The sequence below is a fragment of the Felis catus genome, chromosome F1 (genome assembly GCF_018350175.1).
Source record: "Felis catus isolate Fca126 chromosome F1, F.catus_Fca126_mat1.0, whole genome shotgun sequence".
Classification (NCBI taxonomy): Eukaryota; Metazoa; Chordata; class Mammalia; order Carnivora; family Felidae; genus Felis; species Felis catus.
In genome coordinates this window covers 61,094,503-61,120,913 of record NC_058384.1, presented here as the reverse complement: position 1 = coordinate 61,120,913, position 26,411 = coordinate 61,094,503, and the positions used below count along the sequence as shown (strand labels likewise).

The 26,411-nt window shown below is 44.3% G+C and overlaps 1 long non-coding RNA gene across 1 annotated transcript; it reads right to left on the bottom strand.

Annotated features, from left to right (window-relative positions):
* Window positions 1-14,534: 14,534 nt before the first annotated feature.
* On the bottom strand, window positions 14,535-18,834 carry LOC109495473. The gene is made up of 2 exons (XR_002150883.3): window positions 18,700-18,834; window positions 14,535-15,254 (listed from the first exon to the last, which is right to left on the bottom strand). It is a non-coding gene; the product is annotated as an uncharacterized LOC109495473 (long non-coding RNA).
* Between the last annotated feature and the right edge of the window lie 7,577 nt (window positions 18,835-26,411).

Sequence of the window (26,411 nt, the reverse complement as noted above, 5' to 3'; positions counted from 1 at the left end):
GTGCAATTGTGTTCAGGGAATAATGGCTTCTCCTTTCCCACCTTCCAGAGTATATGTGAGTTCTTCACACTGGAAAAGAATATCTAACCTAGAACCATAAAAGGAAAGGGATTCTGAGAAATGTTAACTTCTGGCTTTGCTTCTATAATGCAAAAGGGGATGATGGTGGTGATAGTCGACAACAGATAATCAGGACATTCATCAAAAGAAAATAATCACTAAGGATAGAGTTCTAGGCATTTGGTTTGCCTATCACAAGGATCATATCTGGGATAGATTTTCTCCAGGAATGTCTAACTCACAATATGTAGATAAATGGTTACCATAATTGGAACAACACCTATTTCGGCTCTCTCTTATGAGACAAAAAATTCCCTGTATAGGTTTCTGAAGATTCTGTTTCCAAGATAGCTGTCCCAGAAATCTATGCCTTTCTGTCTCTATTGCCGCTACTCTAGACCTACCATTTCTCATCTAGAAAATTGTTTTACCCTCTCTCAGTTCTCTACACCCAATCCACTCTGCACAGCCAGAGAGATCTTTCTAATAATGACACTTCCTTTCTTAGAATTCTCCCACCTGTACCTACACCCTACCCTGTTTCATCCGTACTAAACGCTCTTGATTTTTTGGTCATGTCGTATTTCCCCTTCTCAAACACCATTTTCTCTGCCTAGCACAACGTCTCCTCTTTCCTGCTCCGTATCCAACTCTCTTCTGACCTTCCCTTGCACAAACAATGTTCATCCAGCTCTTAACTTAAACTCCATTTCCTTGAGTGGCTTTCCTGGTCTTAACCATTATTGCTTTTTGTTCCTTTGGCTGAAGGCATATTCTAAGCTGCCCGATAGCCCTAGCCTCTTTGCTTGCCTCAGCCATCTCACCACTGAAACTGTGGGAGCAGGAAATGATCTAGATGAGAAGAAAAGAGTGTGAGCCCCTCCGCAAGGACCGAGGCCAGCCAGGCTACATCTTAGCTCTCAGTTGGGGCATGAAGTGCTGCTTTCAGAGGATCTCCGTGAGCAACGTCATGGAAGGGAAACCGAGCCCGGAGAGACTTAGAATGACCAAAAAGAAGCTTGAGGACAGCTAGAGCCACAAAAATTTTCTTGATGGCGTGCCATTACACAGCTCAAAGGGTGGAATCAGCATGGTACCTCACCATCAGCAAGCCCTCATAAACACTTGTTGAATGAGTAACTACATGAGGACATGGACGGATAATTGAATGAGGACAGAATTATTCCTTTCTTTCTTTTTTTAATGTTTATTTATTTTTGAGAGACAGACAGAGAGAGAGAGAGAGAGAGAGCATGAATAGGAGAGGAGCAGAGAGAAAGGGAGACACAGAATTCGAAGCAGGCTCCAGGCTCTGAGCTGTCAGCACAGAGCCCGACGCGGGGCCCAAACCGCGGACCGTGAGATCATGACCTGAGCCGAAGTCAGACTGACTGACTGAGCCACCCAGGCACCCCCAGAATTATTCCTTTCTGAATTACTGTTAGAGTTGAGATTGTTGGACTGACAGTAGCCACTAAAAGTGGACAGTATCTGCTCATATGTCAGGTGACTTACCAGGGGTGTTGTGTTCACGTGCTTGTGTTGTGTTAGATACTTCTTTTTTTCTTTTTTGACAGAAATTTATTTTTTTTAATTTTTTTAAATTTATTTTTGAGACAGAGACAGAGCATGAGCATGGAGGGTCAGAGAGAGAGGGAGACACAGAATCCGAAACAGGCTCCAGGCTCTGAGCTGTCAGCCCAGAGCCCGACGTGGGGCTCGAACTCATAGACCGCGAGATCATGACCTGAGCTGAAGTCGGACGCCCAACCGACTGAGCCACCCAGGTGCCCCTAGAAATTTATTTTTTAACATAAATTCTCAATCTTTTATTTTAACATACACTTTTTAAAATTTAGGATATTGATTTCCTTTATCATGACTTAAAAATACATATTTTATCCATGTATATTTTAATTTAAATCCAAGTTAGTTAATATATAGTATAATAATGGTTTCAGGTGTAGAATTTGGTGATTCATCACTTGCATACAACACCCAGTGCTCATCCCAACAAGTGCCCACCTTAATACCCATCACCCATCTAGCCCATCCCCCACCCACCTCCCTCCAGCAACCCTCACTTTGTTCTCTGTATTTAAGAGTCTCTTACGGTTTGCCTCCCTCTCTGTTTTTCTCTCATTTTCCCTTCCCTTCCCCTTTGTTCATCTGCTTTGTTTCTTAACTTCCACATACGAGTGAAATCATACGGTATTTGTCTTTCTTTGGCTGACTTATTTCGCTTAGCATAATACACTCTAGTTCCATCCACGTGGTTGCAAACGGCCAGATTTCATTCTTTTTGATCGCCGAGTAATATTCCACTGTATGTGCATATCACATCTCCTTTGTGTTTGGTACTTCTCGTAGGATGCGTCCATACTTCCTTTCATGTACCTTTTCTGTAACCACGTGAACGTGCATGTCTATCATCTCAAGCTTTTTGAGATCCGTGCTTTGTCTTCAAAGCACGTCTTCAAAGTATTTTGTTCTACAAAAATACTGACACACAGTAAGTACTCAAGAATGCCTGTTAAATGAGAGACCATTCTCAGAAAGAAATAGCACGTTTTTTTGCACATTCCCTTCCAAGTATGTAATTTGGTGGGCATGAGTATAAACACCAGACACTTCTGTCATGTCCCAAAGAACAGAAGTATCGGCAATATAATTGTGAACTTACCTATTCATCAAGCAGGTTGATTTTTACAATCGCCCTTCCCTATTTCCACTTAATGGGAATGTCTATATTGAATCACGGTCTGTTTTCACAAAATAAAAAACAAACTGGTTCCCACGTGTAGATATAATATGTCCATGGTTTCAGACAAAAGATCTGCCAAATGCTAGGTGTAGACCTGGCCATGGGGCTGATGAATTCTTTCTCTGTTACAGTAGAGAACTCCTCTCGAGGGATGAGAAAATTGGCATCTTCTGTGGGGTGTGTTTTGACCCTTAGGACAGTCCTTGGTAAATGCGAATGAATTCTGGTTCTTTGGGATTCTGTGTCTCCTCCTGTAGTCAGCTTGCTCTCTTTTAGCGTTTCCAGATGGGGTATGGTCAAACGGATTAAACGTTCCCTTACCAACTTTCCATTACCTTCGCCTCCGCCTCCCCTAGATGAAACCCAGTACCCTTGATCAGAGTTTGGGGCACCCTAGATGTCACCATCACATTTTTTCTCTCACAGTCATTAGGTTTACCGCCACAGATGGTTAATTTCGTCCACGGTGTGTGTTTTGGACGTAATCTGTTTGGGATTCGAAAGGGCAGACCCATGTTCCTCAGTCACAGATTCTTGGTGGGACGGGGGCCCACGGTGTCCTGTCGACACTGCCTGGGCCCTGAGAGAGAAGCATGGGCAGAGCTATCCCGTGCGGATCCCTGGCTGCATTTAGAGGCTGGCGAAGGGAGAATTCCCTGTTGACCTTAGAACAACAAAACGAAGCCTGCTCGGGGAATCTAGAATCTAGAGTAGCAAGGCCCATGCAAAGGTATTTTGACTCTCACCCTCTTTCGAATCAGCAGCGCGTGGCTGCAAAATGGACTCTTTGGGGCACTAGGCCTTTCTGTCACCCAGGAAAAAGAGCCACAACGGATGCAGCCTATGTGGCCTCTTAGTGGAAACTGACTATAAGCAAATTGTTTTAGGACCCTCTCTTTTCCTCCATTTGTTTGCCTTCTCTGAAACTCTTGGTGTCCATGGATGAATCGATCGGGCATGGTCTATGGTCCCCCGAACAACAATTTTAGACTCTGCCAGAGCAGACCGCATTTGGGCAGCGCTAAACACAGTTCTTTTCAAAGTTAATTCCAGTTCGAGAAGAGAGTGTTCACAAGTGCATACCAGGACCACGGGTTCCTGTCACCCCTTCGGGAGCTTACAGGACTTAATACCGTCTTGGCGTGCGAGCCCCCCACACACTTCCGTAAGGATAAGAGAGGGGCAGCATCCTCAGGAGGGGTCTGAAGAAAAGACGTAGTTAAGATGGGGGAAATTGCAGCTTTGTGCTTTGTGACAATATTGTCTCTTTTACAGTAAATGTAGAAATAAACTTCGAAATTGGGAAATTGAACTCTGCAATGATTCCTCTGTTAATTATTCTTGCAGCTTAAACGAGTGTGAGTTTTTAAGTAATCAATGGGCACTTAACAAGCACGAAGTCATTATTTTTAATAGGACCATTAGTGTATTTTTTTCACAAAATGGTGGTTATTGAAATCTATACTGCCTAAGAATAAAAATGCCAGATTTCATGATGACTATTCTCTAGTAAGGTTTAATGGGTACATTGTATTCCACAGTGTATGTAGCAATGCTATTTTATAAACCATTCCATATACCCATATTCATTCTCTCTCTCTCTCTGTCTCTCTCTCTCTATATATATATATATGCTTAACATATCCTTCAAATATTTCTGATCCAATAATCATTAAACCTACCTCAATTTATTCATTCTATTTGGGCTGACAAACCATATGTTACTTTTTTACATTTAATGTTGAAAATATCAGCTTCATAATACATTAACTCTGATTTTATCCTTTGAATCTATAGTCCAGTCATCTCAATTGATTTTTTAAAAGATGTATCACAAAAAAGTCACTTTTTTTGCTAGCAAGTCATTACTGGATGCTGGAGGTGGGGAGATGGTTTACTTCTGAAAATAGCACAAATAAAAACAAACTACAGACGCAGCAAATGCGATACAAATGAATTCTGACTATGTAAAGTTCACTGCATAAGAAAGCTGATCATCCAATACAAAGCTAAAGTTATAAGAGCCCCATCAAGCCCCACAAAGAAGCAGCTAAGAACATGTGGTCTATTTTACAGATTTTCACATTCACAGATTTATCTATCCCATTAGATGACAGGTAAATCCCGAGGACAAAAGGATTAACTTGTGACCACTTTCCAGAGTCGTAAAGACGCAGTGAGGAAGGTAGACAGGAGTCTAAACCATGTTCGCGCTGGGATTTGCACACACCGAGGCATGTCTATAGGACTGGATGTTCATAGGAACATAAACATTGTGTGCATTTCACCTTTCACCACCACCAGGATGTCAGTTGGGAAAGACCTTCCCTAAAGGAGAGAGCAAAGCACACCAGCGTGGGCCAATCGCGGTGCCCATCTACCCCTAGGGGAGCCTGATCTGGGGCCCAATGATGCCTGTCCCTTAATTTGTCCATTGGCCTAGAACCTTCTGAAATCACATCTGAGTTCTATGGAAAGAGGGCCCAAAGCGCAGATTTCTTCATCAAAACCTCACCGCATCATATATATAGCCCCGCAAGACAGCACTATTTTGTCACCTTGTCATGTAATTTGTTTTAAAACACAGAGACAGGAAGAATTTTCCCCTTTTTGAATGGACACCGATCAAGGGCACCATCCCCTCATTAATGTCAGCAATATTACTGGGCTTAACCACGGTGCTTTGGGGATTCTGGAATTCAATGGGTCATGGATGCAGTCCACATGGATGGGCTTCGGCAGAAGGCACCACAGCTGGGAAGTGTCCTCATCGGACATCACAGGTGACAAAGGAAGCAGAAAAGAGCCAAGAGTCAAAGCAATAGAAGGGAACAATGGCAGCAGTCACGTGATAGCTGGAGGCATCACGTTCCTGGCAGGGAAAACAACCTTCTACTTCTCTCCTGGAGAATTCCAAGAAAAAGACTGCAGACTTCTCCATGGATTAGTCTCCACATCAGAAAGAGGAAGCACCTGAGAGTCCTTGGTGGTGCAGTTAGTAGCTTTATCGTGACCTTTTTGGTTATTCCTAACCTGTTTGGGAGAAGAAGCGTAGACACAGAGAACACACAAAAGGGTAGACCACGGCCATGTGCACAGATCGTACGTAACAAGCCTGGAACTGCCTCCAAAAGCCAACTAGGCAAACTTCCATGAGGCCAGGGCCCCAGCCAAGTTTTCTGGTATGAATCACACACCCAAAGATAAGCCTGATTAGAGCTCAGTGGCTCCACAAGGATGAAATGGTCAAGGAGCCAAAATCCAAGAATAAAAGCACTTAACGGTAGAGTACCTGCTGGCAGTCATGGTCAGTCACCTACCAGAGGGGGAGCCGGGGATGTGGCCACGGCTGAGCCCAAATATGGACAATCGTCGGCACCCGGGGTGACAAATGTGCCCCAAGGTAAGAAAAGCTAAGTGAGGGACATGCCAAGGCAACCAAAAAAAAGCAGAAGATCTTTAATAATTGAAGTCATTGAAGCTAGAGAAGATTAAAAGACCAAAAAGTGAATTCAAGTAATTAATTAATGTTTGGGCTGCTCAGGAGGTCGGCACCCACCATTGAGATAGGAACTATTGATACCTAGTTCATGCAGGGAGCTAGGAGACTACACCCGGGGGGCTTCTTAGCTTCATGTCAAGACAGAACTGTGGGTTTGAATCCCTTTCCCACTTCCTTCTCCCTGTGTCACTACTGGTCTGCCATTTCCACGAGGCTCACAAGTCCCGATGAGGCTGGCGCACCAAGGCATCCATTCCCCGCGAGCCAACGTTTGGATAACAGTAATAGTCTTCTGGTGGGAAAAGGCTGCCGCCACACCAAACGTTCCGGATCTATTGCGAAATCTGTCACGATTTCAGAAATATTTAAGTGGGCGTCTTCGCATTGAAAACACCATGGTATGGGGGAGGGGAGGGAAAAATAAAAGAGGTTAGAGTGGGAGAGAGCCAAAGCATATGAGACTCTTAAAAACTGAGAACAAACTGAGGGTTGATGGGGGGTGGGAGGGAGGGGAGGGTGGGGGATGGGTATTGAAGAGGGCACCTGTTGGGATGAGCACGGGGTGTTGTATGGAAACCAATTTGACAAGACATTTCATATATTAGAAAGAAAGAAAGAAAGAAAGAAAGAAAGAAAGAAAGAAAGAAAGAAAGAAAGAAAGAAAATACCATGGTAAACACGCAAAAGTATTTTTTGAACGAATGGACGGATTCACCCTTCCTGAGTCTTAGTTTCTTTGTCGGCACAGTGGTGATACTAATCCTGCTGTTACGACGATGAAACGAGATCCATGTGTCTCAAGTGCTCGGTCACAGTGACCTTTAGAAATAGTTTTCTTGAGCGCTCCCTGCCCTACTTGGAGAGACTAGGGAGTCAGGATGTGAAGTGGCTTGTCCGTTTTAAAAGAAGCAAGTGTGGGAGCAGTAAGGTTGTGTGGAAGGATATCAGAAATGAGGCGACAAAATGAGGGGCTTCAAAATTCTACAACTCTTAAGAATTCCACGGGAGTCATGGGGCGGGGCAGGCGAGCCAAGAGAAACACTTGGGGGGGGGGCCCTTGGTCTTCTGTTGAATTCAAGGACCCAGCTGCCCCGGGGGGGAAGGGACAGGAGGCCCCCCCCCCCACGAAATTTGAGGGCAGAACAATCCTCTGCAAACTCTGGGCCTTACATGGACTATGAGGTGGGTGTTACCTGTGGCTGGAAGGGAGCCAAGAGCCTGAGGGACATTCCCCCCCAACCCCACTCAGAGGCGCAAGTGTGCCGAGGGCAGGGCGGGGGAACAGAGACTGAGCCCTGGAGCAACTCAAATCCTTGCAAAAAGAAAGATTCTTTCCAGCTTCAAATCATTCGATGCTGTGGTAAAAAAAAAAAAAAAATCGAACCGAAGCCACCACAGAGCGCATACTTAGGTCAACCACAGACTGGATGGACTCAACTCCCACCCACCCTCCCCTTTTCCTCCCCCCACCGTGGTCTGACAAAGGGGCATGTCCTTTTCTGAGGTTAGACATTATTTACTCTAGTTTCTGCGTGTCTTTTATGTATAATCTCTGGCATTCAATCCCCAATCATTAGACATGTGAAGAAGGAAGAAGATGTGGGCCAGTTGCCAAGAAAGGAAGTGGTCAGTAGGGCCAGACCCAGAAATTGCCCAGATGTTAGAATTATCAACGCAGACCTTAATATATCTATGCTAAAGATGTTAAAGGATCTGGTGGGAAAAGTTACATGAACAGATGAGGAATTTCAGCAGAGGGATAGACACGGAAAACAGTCAAACGGAAATCCTAGAAGTAAGCACGGTCTTTGGGACGTAAAGATTCCTTCTTTACGAAGTGACAGAAAGAATTCTCTCAATGTGTTTGTCAGCAGGATGGACGAAGCTCAGGAAAATCAAAATAGGTCCGAAGAATATCTAAAGTAAGGCAAAGCAAAGTCAGGAACACATAGAAGAGAACGCCTTTTACCACTAGGCAGCCCATTGAAGCCATATGCTAAATTGCCCCGTGTCCCAGTTCATTTTACTTGAACTGGTGGCCAGAATAACATAGCTTAGGGTTCTGTTATTATAAATCACAACCAGGAGGAGAAAACGTAGCTTGTTGGGACAAGACTGAGGCAACAAGGGATCGATACAGCTTCAAGGAAAAAGCAGGATTGCTCAAAATAGAAGATGGTAGGTCTTCCAAGTAGTGGGAAATGAAGGCAAAGCAGGTTAAGTAGAGGGTAAATTCACAAAGGTCCTTCGATCAGAAGTCCTAGCTGCAGGAGGAGACATCTGCAGAGAGAAATAAGAAATGAGATCGTGAATGTTGAAGCCAGAGCCCTAAGACGTTGCAAAGAGAGAGTTAACTTAGAGGAAGATGGTGTCTCCCTTTCTGAAATGGTCACTCTGTGTCTTGTTAAACATGGGTGAACCTGTCCTAGGATTTCTTCCAACAGCCACCACTCCAGTTTCCTGAGTCCCTACATATGCCAGGCATGGGTTAAGACACCACTGGATCCACGAGTGAAAGAAGCCGGCTCTGATCCTGTCCTCATGAAGCCCACAGACCAGTGGAGGAGCCCACAGTCTGCTGTGGACTGCAGACTGGAGCCCACGTGGGTTCTGAGATCCCATGATTCTCGGCTTTCTGGACTCAAGGGCTCCATTAGGTGGCTTTTGTCTTTAGAGCCTTATCCTGTGTCTCCTCTCTCCTCACTGACAAGCTACAGAGAAGTACTCCCAAATATAATAGGATCTGAGCCACAAATATGAAATATATGTAATTTAAATATTTCTGGTAGTCATATTAAAAAAATAATATGAAACAGGTTAAATTAAATTTAACCCAATATCCAAAATATTGTCATTTCTTTTTTTAAAAAAATTTTAATGTTTGTTTATTTTTGAGAAAAAGAGACAGATAGAGTGCGAGCAGGGGAGGGCAGAGAGAGAAGGAGACAAAGAATCTGAAGCAGGCTCCACGCTCTGAGCTCTTAGCACAGAGCCCGACGCGGGGCTCAAACCCACAGACCGCGAGATCTTGACCTGAGCTGAAGTCGGAAGCCTAACCGACTGAGCCACCCAGGTGCCCCAAAATATTGTCATTTCTACGTGAACTCAATGTAAAATGTGTTCACGAGATATTTTATAGTGTTCGTGTTTATCTTAGTCTTGGAAATCCGATGTGTAGCATACACTGACAGCCCATCTCAATTCTCGGTAGCCACGTTTCATCTGTTCAGCAGCCCCATGTGATTGCAGCTCTAGACGCTGCCCCGTTTCAAGAGTGGAGACGCAAGCTTGATGCAATAGAGCACTATGGGGGAAGCTCTCGAAAGTAGGTATAAGAAGAGAGGAAACACAAGCCCTAAAAATACGAAAAACAATACTGACAAAGACGAATCAAAGCCATGCAAAATCAATAGGAAAGAGAAGACATTGGGAAATGGTACACCCCAGCCAGCTTCCAGCTGCAGGATCTGGGTAATAGTCTGTCTTCCCACCTGTCAGCTGAATGGCCCCAAGCCAGTGACCTCCCCCGGCATGCCTCAGTGTTCTCATTTAAACAGGAGAATAATAACGTGACCTGGGTTCACACAGGCCTTCTCAGCCCAATATTGGGGCCGGGGGTGGGGGGGAAAGCAGATGGGAATCACATGAATCAGAACAATGGAGATGTTTCTAGTTCTTCCTCCTAGATGTTTCTAGATGTTTCTAGTCCTCCTCATATGCAGGCCCTTTCCAACCTTGTTTCTTCCATCTCTTATGAGATATTTTTTAAGAGTCCCCAAGGGATGTCTTATCATAAAAACAGTCTAATCCACCAAGCTGGGACTTCCCTGCCTGGCAACCCCTGTGTCCTGTGGGACATCACCCTCCTCAGGCTGCATTTCAGGGGTTATTAAAATAGGTACACTTCTCCCTGGTGACAAATAGGAGTAAGTCAGTTCACACAGTTGATTCACATGCAAAGCAGTGGGAACCACACTAATGTAGAGTTTTAAGTTCTGTGTGAAATCAACCCAAGACTAATGACACAGCTGCAGTCACCCCAGGAATAAGTTTGGGTTTTTTTTGTTTGTTCTCCATGAAGCCCGAAAGTGACTGAAAATGGGTGAGATCCTGTTGGGATGAAATTAGTGGTCAGATGGCCAAATATAAGTACATATTTCTGAAACCTGACAGGAAGAGCAGTAGAGAATTCTAACATTCCTATGTTTCTGGCATTTTTACCTCAAGCTGTGGCTTCCTCAAGAAGTTCCTGGGATTCATCATTATTACTTGAATGCTAAAAGCCTAAGGATAAATGGATAAGAATGTAGAATAAATAAGTCAGTTCAGGCTTGGGCCTTGGTTGAAAAGGGTAGGAGCCCTCAAAGCAGAAGAACTTTATCAAAGGGCCACTGATGTCTGAAAAATGCATATGAGGAGTCAGTCCTTTGAACATAGATGTTTTACTCTGCTAAACTATAAATATTCTGAGCAATGCAACATCAAAATGCTGTCAGATACTTATGCCTCCAGCAGAATACATATTAAATCTCTTTTTACATAGCTTGTATTTCCTCAAATGCAGAGGCTGAGAAAAAGGCTGACATGCAAGTAACTGATTTGGGAAGCAACGCTCTAGAGAGGAAGTAAGTTAGTGGGGGAGAGAAAGAGAAGGCGAAACTCCAATACAGCACCTTAAATTGACCACAAGGATGGACATCTGATATTCAATCCCATGGGACTTTCTGAAAGGTATTGTGAAATGAGTCTCAAAGCTACACACTTTAGATTTGGAAGGACAACAAATTTATCCATTGGCTCCTTCTCCTCGTCAAGAGTGGCCCCATGGACATACATGTTAAGCACATTTCAACAACTATCCGAGATGGTGGCGTCGACAAAACCTTGAGAAAAGAAACAAGAGTGATGCAGTGTTGGTCCAGGCAGAAGTGTAGAGAGGTGTCACCCATGCAAAGCTAATCAAAGCCTACAAGGAACATGCTCTACAGCATTGGCTGGAATAAGAAATGAGGTTGAGTGGATTTGAATGGCACACAAAAGGTGTCCAATACAGTCCACCCCTTCTATCACTCAGCTCTCTGTTAAGTCCAACATTTCAGTTCTATTTAAGGCAGTGAACGGCCGCAATCTCTTCATGTACTAAGTACAAGAGAGTTAGTGGAACAAACGGTAAGTCTTCAAGTACTAATTGGTATTCATCTTCTCCCTCCAGCACAGTCAATCCTTGATTTTCTTCACCATCAGCAAGCACTTCCGTTGATCCAGACAGCTTTCCTGATGGGGTGACCCAGAACTTCATCCTTAAAGGATCTCCATTACTAAGTTGCCTTGCCCTTGTCAGGCAATGATTGTAACTATTATTTGTTCACCCTTTTCACAGGGCATGGAAGCACCAAGAGAGGCAATAGTGTGATTCCTTCAGGTTCTGGATATGCTCCCCTCTGACCTCTTTGTTTCAACAACCTTAACTCCTTCTGATAATCAGGATCAGTGAACCCATCAGTATCATTGATCTTGTCTTTTCCTATTGGTAACGCTGGCATGAGGTGCCGAAAATAGGCAGGTTATAACTGTAGTTTTACTTTTAGTGGAACTAGTATGTCTCCTGGTGGGACCTCCACCCAACGACCATCATCCCAACCCCAGAAACCAGGATTTCTAAACTGGCCCAACTCAAACTGCTGTGATAGGAGGCATGGTAGTGAGTCACAGGGGGTGGGTCACAGGGAGTAACGGTGAGAGAGACGATCTTTCTTTCAGTGTTTGGTTCACAGCCTCAGGTATTGAGTCTATTGGAGGACCTATATTAGTTTCCTAAGGCTGGTGTAACAAATGACCATAAAGTTATCGACTTAAAGAAACAGACATTTATTCTGTCATAGTTCTGGGGGTTAGAAGTCTGGATTCTCTGGAGACTCTAGGGAAGATTCATTCCTTGCCTCTCCTGGATTCTGGTGGTTTGCATCCTTCTTAATGTTCCTTGGCTCACAGCTGTGTCACTCTGATCCTTTATCTAACACGTCCTTCTTCTCACATCTCTCTGTGAGTCTATGTCTAAATTTCCTTCTTATGACCATACCAGTCATTGGATCTAGGGGTCACCTAATCCAATATGCTCATCTTCACTTGATTACGTCTGCAGAGACTCTATTTCCAAATGCGATCACACTCACAGGTACCAGTTGTATAGGAACTGAGGGAGGGGTACTATTCAACACAACACAGGGACGTGTATATCAACACTATACAGCATCCGAGAGGATCGTACTCCCATCCCTCGGGGTTGTCTACAAGCTGACGCTTTATCGGAGCCTACAGCAGGCCTTTCCCATATTTCATGGTCTATTGTATGCATCCTTAAGAAAAAGGTTAAATCACTTACTCTAGCACACCCAGCTAGAAAGGATCTCAGAGTCAGGAATTGTGCCTAGTCCTCCATCCCTAAGTTAAGTGCTTATTCGTTTACAAGATACTTCCTCAAATTACCACTTTCCCACTTAAAAGTATATGTGCCATTATTCCTCGTGTCATGTTTCCTGACCTAGTTTGGAAAAGCCACTGAGCATTCTATCGCACCACCTTTGCAGTCAGGGAAACCTGGTTTTGAGTCCTCATGCTGCCAGCTCCTGGCGATGGAGCTCAGAGCTCTTCCAGCCTCAAATAACTAATGCATAAAACGAGGACAATAATATCTATCCCACATGGTGAGGGAGGGAGTGAAATACAGAAGAAGGTATTTATAAAGTGTTGAGCATGGTCCTCAGCACATACCGAGTTCTCCCTGCATGACACTTGCACTGTGCCAAGTGTCATGGGAAAACCACATAGTCACTGTGGGAGACTTCTAGAGTAGCCATTTTGTCCAGCCCTCTTTTTCTTTCTCTCTGCTAGGAGTGTTGGCCTGATGGCCGGACTTGTGGCAGCTGGCTGGGACAATAAGGCACAAGGAAAGAGAGAAGTCGTGTATGAAGGATGGTCGAGCAAAGGGAAGCAAGATGTCTGGGTCTCTGATGCTGGTGGAACCACCGTGGCGTCCCCGAACTACAAGCTCCATGTTTCTTCTACATTAACAAGTCATCAATCTCCATTCTGTTTCAGCAACTTGTTTGGCTGTATTGTTTTATGAAACAAAACCTAATCCTATCTGGCAAGGCATGAAAAACCGAGATCTCATCCTCTAAAATGTATAACCTCACTGAAAAGGCAGGGGGGATGCATACTTTAAAGGAGGAGAGAGAGGGGGAATGGTTACATTCTAAATTTTTTTTAATGTGTAGTTATTTTTGAGAGAGAGAGAGAGAGAGAGAGACAGAGCATGAGCGGGGGAGGGGCAGAGAGAGAGGGAGACATAGAATCCGAAGCAGGCTCCAGGCTCTGAGCCATCAGCACAGAGCCCGACGCGGGGCTTGAACTCACAAACCCTGAGATCGTGACCTGAGCAGAAGCCGGACGCCCAACCGACTGAGCCACCCAGGCGCCCCGGGAATGGTTACATTCTAAACACAGTGGTTGGGCTTATAAGAACAAGGGCAAGTCAGAGAAGGCAAAAATCTATTCAGGTTGGAACAATCAAAAGTTTCCAGCAGATTAAATCTGAGCCAGGCCTTAGAAGAAGGGGAGGATTTGGATGGGGGCCCAAGGTAAAATGGAACTCTCAGCATATCAATTAATTAAAAGGTAAAGAAAAGACTCAGAAGGAAAGAAGGAAACAACCAACAAAATAAATTCAGGGGTATAGATGAAAGCTCTCCCTATAGGGAGGAAAAAAACGTATGGGTTTTCAGTGTGACAAAAACAAAAAACAAAAAACCAGCTCTCTAGTTAATATAATGCAAAGACTAACAAAGAATGAGAGTAAATTTATGGTTCTTTTAAGAAATGTTTAGTCTGGTCCCAGCAGTAGAAACGGTTAATTTTTCATGTACTTAAATCCCTGATAATTATTAATAACTTGTCATGATGGAAGAGAAATGCTATGGGACAAAGATGTGATCAAATCTCAAAAATATGGGCAAAATAAGCCTAAGAGGATAGAATGTAAACAGAAGGGTTTTTATGGACATATGAAAAACATATTTATATGAAAGGAATTAGTTGCGGTCATAGGGGTTTTCCTTCCCTTTTTTGTCCCTTTTTTTTTTTTTTTTTTTTTTTTTTTACTCTTTCAGTGTTTTAGCTACTCCCACAGAAGAAACCAAAGAGACCAAATCTGGCAAAATGATTCTTAGCTGGGACTGACTCATATACATGACTCGATTTTCGTTAACTTGCTTCGTAGAACGTCAAACTCACAGAAATTATATGTGCATCGATTAACAGCTTTTTTGTTGTAAGTAATAAAATCCAATTCAAGTTAGCTTAAGCAAGAAAGGCGAATTGACTAAATGAATGCAGTTCATTCATGCAGTTTAAAGGAAGGATTAGAGCAGGGACTCATGGAAGGTGCTGGAACAAAGAAGCTAAAAGCAATCAGGATTTTCTCTCTTTGCTTCCCTGGTCTCGGCTCCTTTCTGCACTTCTGTTTCTCCTTCTCTGCAGACCGACTTTCTCTGCTTCTCATTCCTGGGCCGGGGAGGTCTTCCCTCCTGCCCCTACTCCAGTTCCACAGTTAACACCCTTCCCTTTCAAGAGACTGTTCCAAACTGAAATCCATTCTGCTATTCTCTATTCCAGATTGCCCAAAGAGAAAACTGTGAGCGCTCAAACTGGCTCCAGGTCCGACCAAGCCCTCAAGGCCCTGGAGTAAAACGGCCCTCCCTGTTTCTCCAACTTTGCACCAGGGTCCCCTCGTCTCTGGTGGTTCTCTTCCTCCTCGGGGACTTTGCTCTCACTCTCCTCTTTGATGAAAGCATTCTTCCCCCAGACCTGGGCACGGCTGCCTCCTTCTCTCAGTCACAGCCTCCAGGAGGCCAGCCTCACACATTTGACCTAAAATGGGAATTAAAGACTGTCATGAATAGTATCCTCAAGCTAGACCACCTTATATAATGAGTCAGAGAGTACTTTCTCATGATGTCGGAAGACGTAGACGTAAGATCACATTGAATTGAAACACGGGTCACTGTGTTAAAGAACAGAACCATTTGGAGATTAAGAATATACATTTAGGAAGTAGTTAACTATGGACAATTTTCCAAATTGTTTTCCACAAAAAACTAATGTGTCTTAAGAAATTAATCTGTGTTAGGGGCACCTGGGTGGCTTGGTCGGTTGAGTGTCCGACTCCGGCTCGGGTCATGATCTCACAGTTCGTGGGTTCCAGCCCCGCGTCGGGCTCTGTGCTGACAGCTCGGAGCCTGGAGCCTGCTTCGGATTCTGTGTCCCCCTCTCTCTCTGCCCCTCCCTTGCTCGCGCTGTCTCTCTCTGTCTCAGAAATAAATAAACATTAAAAAAAATTTTTTTAAAGAAATTAATCTGTGTTACATGAAAAGAAAATTACCTGATCCAATGAATGTGAGCAACACTGCATTTTATATCTCCTTCTTTGTCATTTACAGGGTACAGGACCACATTAGAGACTCAAAAGTCACTACCATAGAAACTGTTCCGTTCATTGAACTCAAATTTCCCCCAAAGCACCCCGATACAATTTTCAACATGCAGTAGACGTAACTGTTATTTAAGTACTATTCATTTAGCCTTGTTTCCCTTCCTCTGACTTCTTTGGCAAGCGGGGGGGGGGGGGGCAAGGGATTTTCAATAGATCCTATTTTACAGGTGAGGAAACTAAAACCCAAAAAGATTAAAGTACCATTCCAAGCTTATACCTTTCCATTCTGAAATCTTCACTTTTATAGATAAGGAAATGGAAACCCACACAGGTGAAATAGCTAAGATCCTGGATCAAAATGTGAATAAATAACTTCGGAACCAACTATGAAATCTAGCCATAAAATCTGCTGCCTGCGGTAAAATCTGTACATTGTGTTCCCTCATTACTTTGTCATAACAGAGAAGGAATGTGAGATGTGACTGCCCTGAAAGTCTATTAGAACACATGCTTCTAGTTGGATAATAGACCTCAGAGATAAAATGTAATACTTTTTGCTTTGATATCTGCAAATATATCTGCAAATATATCTGCTTTGTAGACGTCTTTACCCCAAGCATATCTATGCTATAAGTGAAAATTTCTTATATTTTGCCTAGATTGTTAAAATTGCCTCCTAACTGGTCTACTTACTCCCACTCTTACCTTTTATAACTAAGTGACTCATTACCATACTTTGTGCAACTTACATTACTTTTCAGTGTTTCATTTTCCCTGGCTCTAAGATGGGCATAGTTGTATATTTCTCTAAATTGATGGCGTTTTATTATTTTAAAATATTTGTGAAACAGTTGAGCCATTTAGGGAAAATTGTATTAGATGGTCTACTTATCTTACGGCTTGATAATGCTTTTTTTCTGAAATTAATGACTATTAGTTGGGTGCCTACTGTGTACAGTGGAACCTACTGAATTGATGTGGGACATTCCAGAAAATCGGTCCTCCATTTATATTCTAAAGAGTTCCTTTAGAACAATTCCCAGAAGAATAGAAGGAGATTAAAAGTTAGGCCCATATCCATCCATCTATCTATCCACTCATCCTTTCTTCCTCCTCTTTAAACATGTCAGATTTCATGATGTATTTCAAATACAGACTCAACAGTAGTTGCTGATGGGTTTGGAGGTACGATAAGAAAAAAAAAGATAGAGCAAAAATCTCCCTGGTCTTTAGCCTAAGCAACCACGAAGAAAATGGTATGTTTCCTAAGATGGGAAAACTTGAAGATAGTAATAGATGTAGGGTTGAAAATCAAAAGCTGCCTTTTGTATATATTGACTTTGAGTTGACTTTGGACGCCTAGAGGGACAGTAGAAGAGAGATGTAGGATAGAAACAGGATGAACAAACCTGGAGCCCAGGGCTGTAGCCATGAACTTCATGGGCATTACCATACAGATGATATTGAAAGGCATGGGAATAGGGAATAAGTGAGAGGAATGAAAACACTCAGGTATAAGCCCTGGTACACAACATTTGGAAGATAGAAAAAGGATGACACAAGGCGAGTTCGTCTGAAGCAGGCCAGTGATGTCAGCAGTAAATCAAGTATTTCAAAACCAGTATTTTCAAAACCAAGTATTTCAAACCAGGATTTCAAAAGACAAGTGGAGAAAGCATTTAAAAAAAGGAGGGAGGGGTAGATGATCAATTGAGTCGAATATGGTCAGCACATAAAGTCAGGGTGAGGGCCAAGAACAAATCACTGGACCTGACAACATGGGAGGCACCAGGGATCCCAACCAGCTGAGATTCCCATCATGCAGGGCTTTGCAGACCATTTTAAGGACTCTGGATTTTGCTCTGAATGAAGTGGGAGCCATTGGACCACGTGGAAGAAATATGAGATGGCCCGTCATCCACCTTACCAGAGTGGCTTGGACCATTCCAATGAGACGAGATGGTAGGGGACAGAAGAAGCAGGAAGCTCAGTTAGGAGATGATTACAATAATTCATAGAGGACAAGATGGTGGCTTGGACGGGAAGGCAGCAGCCTAGATGTTGAGAGGTCCGATTCTGAATCCATTTGTAGGTAGAACCAAGAGAATTTACAGGTGGATTAGATGCAGGAAATGAGAGAAAGACAGGAGTCACAGGTGACCCCAAAATATTTGGCCTCAGCGTCTGGGAAGATAAAGCTGCCGTACGACCGGTGCTCCTAAGTGTTTGAGGAAGTAAGGACAAACAAGTAAAGAGACGAAAGAGTGATAGTGAGGCTGGAGAAAATCCAAGAGACGCAGAAGCAAAGCAGAGAGGAAAGTCATTCTCAGAAAAGGAAGTGACCAAGTGACCAACGGTATTAAACGCTGCTGGTAGACCAGACAAGAAGATTACAAAATAACTCCTAGACTAACACAGAGCTCATCGGTAACCATGACAGGAGTCCCTTTAGGGCGGTGGTGGAGTGGGAAGCCTGACTCCAGGGAGTTTAAGAGAGAATAGAAGAAAACACCCGAGACAGTAAGGACAAGACAAATGTTTAAGTGAATTTTGCAAGCAAGGAGTGGGGTCCTACCTGAGGGAGAAGTGAAGTGGAACAGTCTTTGTGTTTGGATGGGAGGCGGAAAAAAGCGTGTTTATGTCGAGGAAAAATCCAATAGAGAGCAAAATCTGTTGATGCCAAAGAAAGAGGGGAGGCTTGCAGGGGGAATCAACAAGGAGGGATGGAAGTTTACGCCCGGGAGGCCATGGATGCAGCAAGGAGAGTTCATCCACACAGACAAAAAGGCAGATGGCAGCTGTGAGCACAGGTACCCTCGTAGGCACACACTATATACGCACAGGTGCAGTGGAGGGGCCTTGTGGAAGCTGTCCTCTACTCACCTCAATTTTCCCATTGGATGGGAAGGAGGTCCTTAGCCCAGAATGAAACTGGGGAGAAGGGAAGGCAGGCGATCGTCACGGAGCAGAAGAGTGACAGCCAGCCAGCCAGCCAGGAACCCATTTGTGCTTTGCGGCCATGAGTCTAAAGTCAGGCATCATGACAGTGCTTTTCTCCAGCAGGTTCAGCTGTGTGGGTGCAGCAGAGTAGGTGGAGGGTCAGATTTAGCCGGGGCGGGGGGGGGGGCATGTTTTGGCACCGGTGAATCACTGTTGCAATTAAACTTACACGCCAGCTCTAGAGCTGATGGAAAGGATGACGAAGCGAAAGGAAAAGAGCGGTTCCCAGAGCCCCTCCCCACGGTTTAGGAGTTTTCAATTTCGTATAATTCTCACAACCACCCTGTGAAAGAGATATATTTTCCTCGTATTACAAATGGAGAAACAGACCAAGAGAAATCACACGAAGCCACTTTTTCCCCAAGATCATTCAGCTGGAAAGCAGAATGACACGGAGAACATAGCACAGATTTTTCGGAGACCCTCGCAGGTCAGACTGAAGGGAAGATTTGGTAGTCTTCTGGGGACTCCCATTGGCTCAAGGGCCAGGCTGTGGCTGAGTCAGCTGGCCAGACACCAGGACCCAGCTTCCTGCCATCAAAACCCCAGGTGGCAGACACAGTCACCAGTTTGGCCAGAGATGCATGGCACCGCCACTCACAAAACCACTCATTTGCTCCTATAAAACAGTCATCACCTAGCAGGATGCCAAGAAAATCAATCATGACTAAACTCCCAGTTCGGTTTGATTCACTGACCACGTGTCGACATGATCATAATGCTTGGTCATCATGCTTCATAATTACCATCCTTAGGTCTGGAACAACTGTGGGCCTGAGCAAAACCAGCGATGTGTGGGTGAATCTTCCTTGAAGCAAATTTCAGTGTTAGGCGTGGATTGTTTAGTTCGTGGGTGATCCCTGATTCCGATAGAGGGTCTGCTAGTCTCCTAGAACTGGAAGAGGTTTTCGAGATGATTGTGCCCAGCTTCCTCATTTTGGAGGCTTAAGAGTCTTAATGTTAGGGGCACCTGGGTGGTTTAGGTGGTTCAGCATCCGACTCCAGCTCAGGTCATAATCCCACGGCTCGTGAGTTCGAGCCCCGCGTCAGGCTCTGTGCTGACAGCCTGCTTCAAATTCTGTGTCCCCCTCTCTCTCTGCCCCTCCCCACTTGTGCTCTCTCTCTCTCTCTCTCTCTCTCTGTCTCAAACATAAATAACCATTAAAAGAATTTTAAGTATCTTAAAATTATAGAAGATGTATATAAAATGTATGTTACCCTATCTTGGATGCTAACTCCATAATGGGAACGCATATAAGAGAAATCCTTCTCAAGGATAAGGGATTTTTGTAAGTAGGTACATCTTATGAATTACTAGCTCCTCTTTTCTTCCTTATATGGACACTGTTCTTTGCAAAAAAAAACACACGCTCAGTAACTGTTTATTAAATGCTTAACTGGCTGGCCAAAGGGAATGAAGCCATGACACGAAGAAAAATTGTCAGGGGAATTTCAAACCCCTGGCAGTCTTTCTCCCAGACCAAGCCTTCGTGTCCCTACATGGGAACTGTGCGGAAGAAAGCGAGAACAGGTAGTAGACATCACGAAAAAGGAAAAAGCCTATCAAGGTCACGTAGCAGTGACACAGCCTTCCTGAATTCCCAACCCCGAATCTGCTGCAGGACCTGTGGCTCCCATTCTGACCGTGAAGAGGCTATTGTTGGCTATTAAGTCAGAGCCAGATGCGAGGGGGACCGATTTCCCAGGTGCACACGAACACGGTCAGGAACAACCTCAATCTGACTACACATCTTAAAACGGTCTTCGCAGTCCGGAGAGAAACGAGTATTGAAATAGAACAGCAGGGATGATTTAAAGGCACGGAAGATTGTATTTCCTTAGCTTCAAACCTTCACAATTTGTTTCCGTGTTTGTCATCTATTGTTTTCAAGGTTCGCGAGAGGTACCGATTAGGTGTGCTCCTTCTTAGGCTTAAAGACGAGGAGGAGACAGATGGGACGTACACAATTGATCCTGCTCTGAGCGGTGGATGCTGATGTCACACGGGCAGTGGAGACAACATGGCGAAACAGGTCGGAAACACTCTTGACGGCTCGTCCGGGCTAATTTTTATCAAGTCAGGACCATCATCCCTGCTACACAGATGGGGATCTTGGGGGTCAAGAGGTTTAAGTGAGGTGCCTAATATCCTTCGCCTACAATAGATGCTGACTGTAACAGGTGTGGTACCAGGTGTGAAGTTTCAGCGGCAACAGGCTGTGGGAAATGGAAGGGAAAAGGGGTATGCAATGGTGGAATGTTCCGTTGGTTCCGCCACCCTGGTGGTGAAAGAGTTGCCAGTGATGCTAACGTAGGCTCGCGTGGTGGCCTGCCAGTGACTGTTCGCAGTGGCCTGGTGACCATCACTGCCCTTGGTGATAAGGGCTCTCCGGGAGGTGAGGTCCCCAAGTGGGTCTTTGCCATGAGAAGTGAAGCTAACTCGGGCGTGAGGCGGACCCTGTGTCACGAAGAGAGGTGGGAATATACGAGGGAGATCAGGTGGCCGTGAACACAAGCACGGGGAGAGGCCTAACCCACCAGATTCAAACCTGCATCAGAGTCCAGTGACCTCCGAGGCACTGTCAGATTTAGCTCTATGCGTGGCTCATTAAAATAATCCCCATCAGGCTGGCATTACCAGGCTCCCAACATTCTCAGGAGCAGGAAACTGCATGGTTGCTCTGCTGAGCCAGATCATTTGGAGGATCTGATTTGGCGTGGGTACTATCGTCATGATTTCAGCTTTTCAGTTCTGATCACACAAGACCTTGGCCAATGGTGCTGGCCTCGGCTTCTCGGTTTCTCTTCTTTTGCCATTTATCACGTTGCTATTGGCTTAATTATCTGTCTTCTCCGCTCGACTATTGCTTTTTGGGGCCAGAAACTGTGTCATTCTTACCGTGTTTTCGCCACAACGCTAGCACAGTCCCTAGCGTAGAATTCGTGGTGGCTGTTATGAAAGAAATTAAAGATGTTAGTAAAGATGTTCTTGGGGCGCCTGGGTGGCTCAGTCGGTTGAGCGTCTGACTTCGGCTCATCATGATCTCTCACACCCCAGGAGTTTGAGCCTCGTGTCGGGCCCTGTGCAGACAGCTCAGAGCCTGGAGCCTGTTTCCAATTCTGTGTCTCCCTCTCTCTCTGCCCCTCCCTTGCTCATGCTCTGTCTCTCTCACTCTCAAAAATGAATAAATGTTTAAAAAAAATTTTTTTAAATAATAAAGATGTCCTTAAAGAAGTAACATTTGAGCCGGGTCGTGAACCATGAATACATACTTATCAGGGGCCGGGGGAGTGGAATCCCAGGAGGTGGGTGCCATGTCTCCCAGAAAGAGTGTTGTGGGGAAAAGCCGGAAGGACTAACGTACAGAGCTCAGGATGGCTGTATAACCCACTGGGAGGGAATACCGGCTTTCACGTCAGAGGCCTGGGTTCGAGTCGTATTTATATTCCTCAACAGCTAAATACTTGGGCTACACTTCAGAAGGGAGAGGGAAAAACTACCAGAGCCTTGCCCCTATTCTAGGGATGGGCCAAAGGGAAGGACCCAAGACAGCCTATGTGATCTTTCTGATATTCTCAATGCCTCGATGAGGCAGAAGAGACTGGCATTTTTGCTTATTGACCCATATTTTCTTTTCTAAAACATATTTGTTGGCACTCATTTTGGAACCACATTCACGTGGTGTGGGCCAAACAGAGAAGGTAGACTTCTAAAATGATCTCACATCATACTACAAGAAGCAGCCGTCCACTTCTGGATAAATCCTAAGAAATCTTACAAAATTCACAACGTAGAGCACGTTTCTGTCCAGAGGCACCAAGAAACTCAAATTGAATAATTTGCATCAGCATCCTTTGGAAACTGCTATCTGTTCTACAAAAATCCTTGGAGAGACCCCGGGGCACGAGGAAAGCGTAGGTGGAGTTAAATTACGGGCTGTAGCCCCAGTAGCTGTGTGGTCTTTGGCGAGTGATGTGCGCCCTGCAAGTTTCAGTTTTCGGGGTGACAGTGAGACGTGCCTCGTGGGCTTTTTGCGATGATCAGTGGGAATAAGGAGCGTGAGAGTGCTTTGCTATTATGATTATGACAATTGCAATAAATATTCGGTTAAGGAGGGACAGTGTTTCATTTCCCCCACCAAAAAGAGGAGTGGAGTAACGTTTGGAAAGTCCCAGAAAGGAGATACAAATTTCTGTGGTTGAGAGCATGCTATTGAGACAGCTCCACCTGTGGACCTGATTCAGCCAGGTACAAGATGTGTCATTTGGGGCCAATGATAGGTTATCGTTGAGCTCGGGTCCCTCACCAGCAGTAATAAAAGCGCACTTTGGGGGCACCTGGGTGGCTCAGTTGGTTGGGCTTCCGACTTTGGCTCTGGTCATGATCTCGACGTTCGTGGGTTCGAGCCCTGCATTGAGCTCTGTGCTGACAGCTCAGGGCCTGGAGCCTGCTTCGGATTCTGTCTCCCTCTCTCTCTGCCCCTCCCTTACTCACGCCTTGTCTCTATCTCTCAAAAATGAATGAACGTTAAAAAAAATTTTTTTAATAAAAACTCACTTTGCAGGGGTTTGGTGAGAAGGACAGAAAATTAGTTTAAAGTATCTGGAACAAAACAGACATTCAATAATGATAGCTGCTATCACTCTTGTTCTCTTCCTCCCCATCATCATTATCATCACTGCATTTCCTCCCCCTTCTGCAGATTTCAACCAGGGCAGCGGTAGAAAAAGATACCTGTTTCCAGTCGGCAGTGGGCGTGAAGACTTTGAGAGGTTTCTACAGAGTTCTTGATCTGTTCAGGGAAAGCGCCCCCCACTTCAGAATATAGTAGATTTGTCAGTTTCTTCACTCTGCCATTGAACTCCTCCTAAAGTTTGTAGATTCAATTTCCTTGTGCTAAAGGTGGAGGGCAACAAGAATTAAAGTTTTGTCAATGCAGGGGGCGCCTGGGTGGCTCAGTCGGTTGAGCGGTTGAGCCTCTGACTTCGGCTCGGGTCATGATCTCACAGTTAGTGAGTTCGAGCCCCATGTCAGGCTCTGTGCGGACAGCTCAGAGCCTGGAGCCTGCTTCGGATTCTGTGTCTCCTTCTCTCTCTGATCACCCCTCCCCTGATCGCACTCTGTCTCTCTCTCTCTCAAAAATAAATACACATTTAAAAAAAATTTTTTTTTCCAAGTTTTGTGAATGCAACCGTGACCTGGCTTTAATAAGAGAAGCAGAGTGAAATAAGCAAGGCAGAAATTCATTCAGCGTTCCCAAGGTCAACGTTTATTCCTATAAAGTACTCTAAGTGTGATTTACTTATTTGAGGTCACTGTGTAGAAGGTGCTAGAGAAACAGGCACTATCATTTTGACAGTCTTAATGACTGCTACTTAAGTGTTTGAACACCGAACAATATTCAGAGTAAGCAATTTAATAAACGAACAACTGCTCACACAAGGGTAATTACCCCATTTTGGTTTAATTATTAATGTGGGGTTTTTCTAGATTCCCAACTTTAGCAAGCAATCTTGTTGTAATGAAAAAGAAAGTATAAAATATTACCTGCTACGATATATAAAATGACCATTTTATTAATATCGTGGAGCAGCTAAGACTACCCAGCTAATACAATCTCTTGGGGTCCCCAAATTCTGTCTTTCTCCATAGGAAATGGCAGAGTTGGAAAAGTCAGTTCTGTAGAGGCAGAGCCATAGAGTAACTTCAGAGACAGGGGACACCCTGTGGCCACATCTATTTCTTTCACAGACCTGGTATGGTTTTCAAGGTCCCATTGTTCAAGGCAATTTGTGCAACGTGGAAAATGTTTCTGGACCGCTTCGTGTCTGGGAGGGTAAAGTCTGAAGAAACTGGGTTGTAGGAGGCTAGCGGTTGGGATGTGAGGTAGCGTGAGGCCAGAAAGATCTCAAAAGGCAAAAGGGAAAACTTGAGAAATCAGTTCTGCCTTCTTAATTAAATCATAAAGTAGACCAGGGTGCAAAGGAGCATCTGCCCTCGACACCGCTATGGCGTCAGGGAGAACATTCGAGACCACAGTCCTGGAACCAGTCTCCCAGCATGAGCACTCCGTGAAGCTCCCCGCTTCTGATGAGCTCAGTCATAATGAGAAGTTCAAACCTCCTAGGCTGTTTATCCCCCTCCCCACAAATCCCCTGCTCTCTGTCTATTTGCTTAGTCTGGTCCAATCCTTCACTCCTCTCGCTTCCTTAAATCCTTTTTCACCACTTTCTGGACCCGTCAATCTGCAATCAGCCAACCTCCTTGCATGGCCCAATATCATTTCACATCCTCCCTGGGAAATTGCATGGACTGAAAAATAGCCATAATCCCAAAGTCCCTACCTTCCCTAAACTCTATTCAAATGTGAGCATATACATCTCCTGCTAGCAGACCAGGAGGTAAGATCAGTTCTTCTCACTTTTTGTAACTAACTAGATTTCTGTTTCTCTTAGCAGATCTCTCCTCCTCTAAGAAATCATCCTGGGGCGCCTGGGTGGCTCAGTCGGTTGAGCGTCTGACTTTGGCTCGGGTCATGATCTTGCGGTTTGTGGGTTCAAGCCCCGCGTCGGGCTGTGTGCTGACAGCCAGCTCGAGCCCGGAGCCTGCTTCGGATTCTGTGTCTCCCTCTCTCTGCCCCTCCCCCACTGACACTCTGTCTCTCTCTCCTTCAAAAATAAATAAACATTAAAAAATAATAATTTTAAAGAGCAAAAGGGGGAAAAAACTGTCAAGGTAAAATTCTATACCTAGTGAGAAAGCCTTCAGAAATGAAAGTAAAATAAACACCTTTTCAGACAAACAGATCTGAGAATTCTTGACTTCAGACTAACACTATAGGAATGGTAAGGAAGAATGTTAAACAAAATGAAAGAAAATGATGCTAGATAGAAATTCATTGACTCAAAGGGGAAATAAGAAATGCCAGAAATAAAAAACGTGTGGCTAAATATAAAACACTGAAAAGTGCTTCATTGTTTTCAAATAACAATTGATTGTTTAAAACACAAATAATGTGTTTGATTTTCTGACGTATGCAGAAGGGAAAGCCATGAAAACAACCACACAAAACAACCACTGGGCAAATGAGACAGTATTGTAAAGTTTTTGCATTACATGTGATCTGGTGTAATAATGTTTACGATTAGAGTATGCTGAGTTAAAGATAATATTGTAGATAATAGAGCCAGAAGTAAAAACTAAAACAGGGAAGTATAGATAATAGGGCAAGAAAAGAAATAAAATGAAATCACACAATATTCAATTAATTCAAACAAAGCAGGAGACGAATAAGAATAAAATGGAAAAAAAGAACAGAGAGAATGAAAAGAAACAAAGTACTAAATGACACAAAACCCAACTGTGTCAACACTTGCATTACATTTAAACGTGTGCTTCAAAGGATGTCGGTAAGAGAAAAGACAACCCAGGGGAGACAATATTTGCAAATACTTATATACCGTGTAAACAACTTTTATCAAACCCACAATGAGATACCACCTCACACCCTGTAAGAAAACTAAAAACAGAAAACAAAGCAAAACAAACAGACAACAACAATTGTCTTCTGGAATATACCAGAATTTTGGGGGGG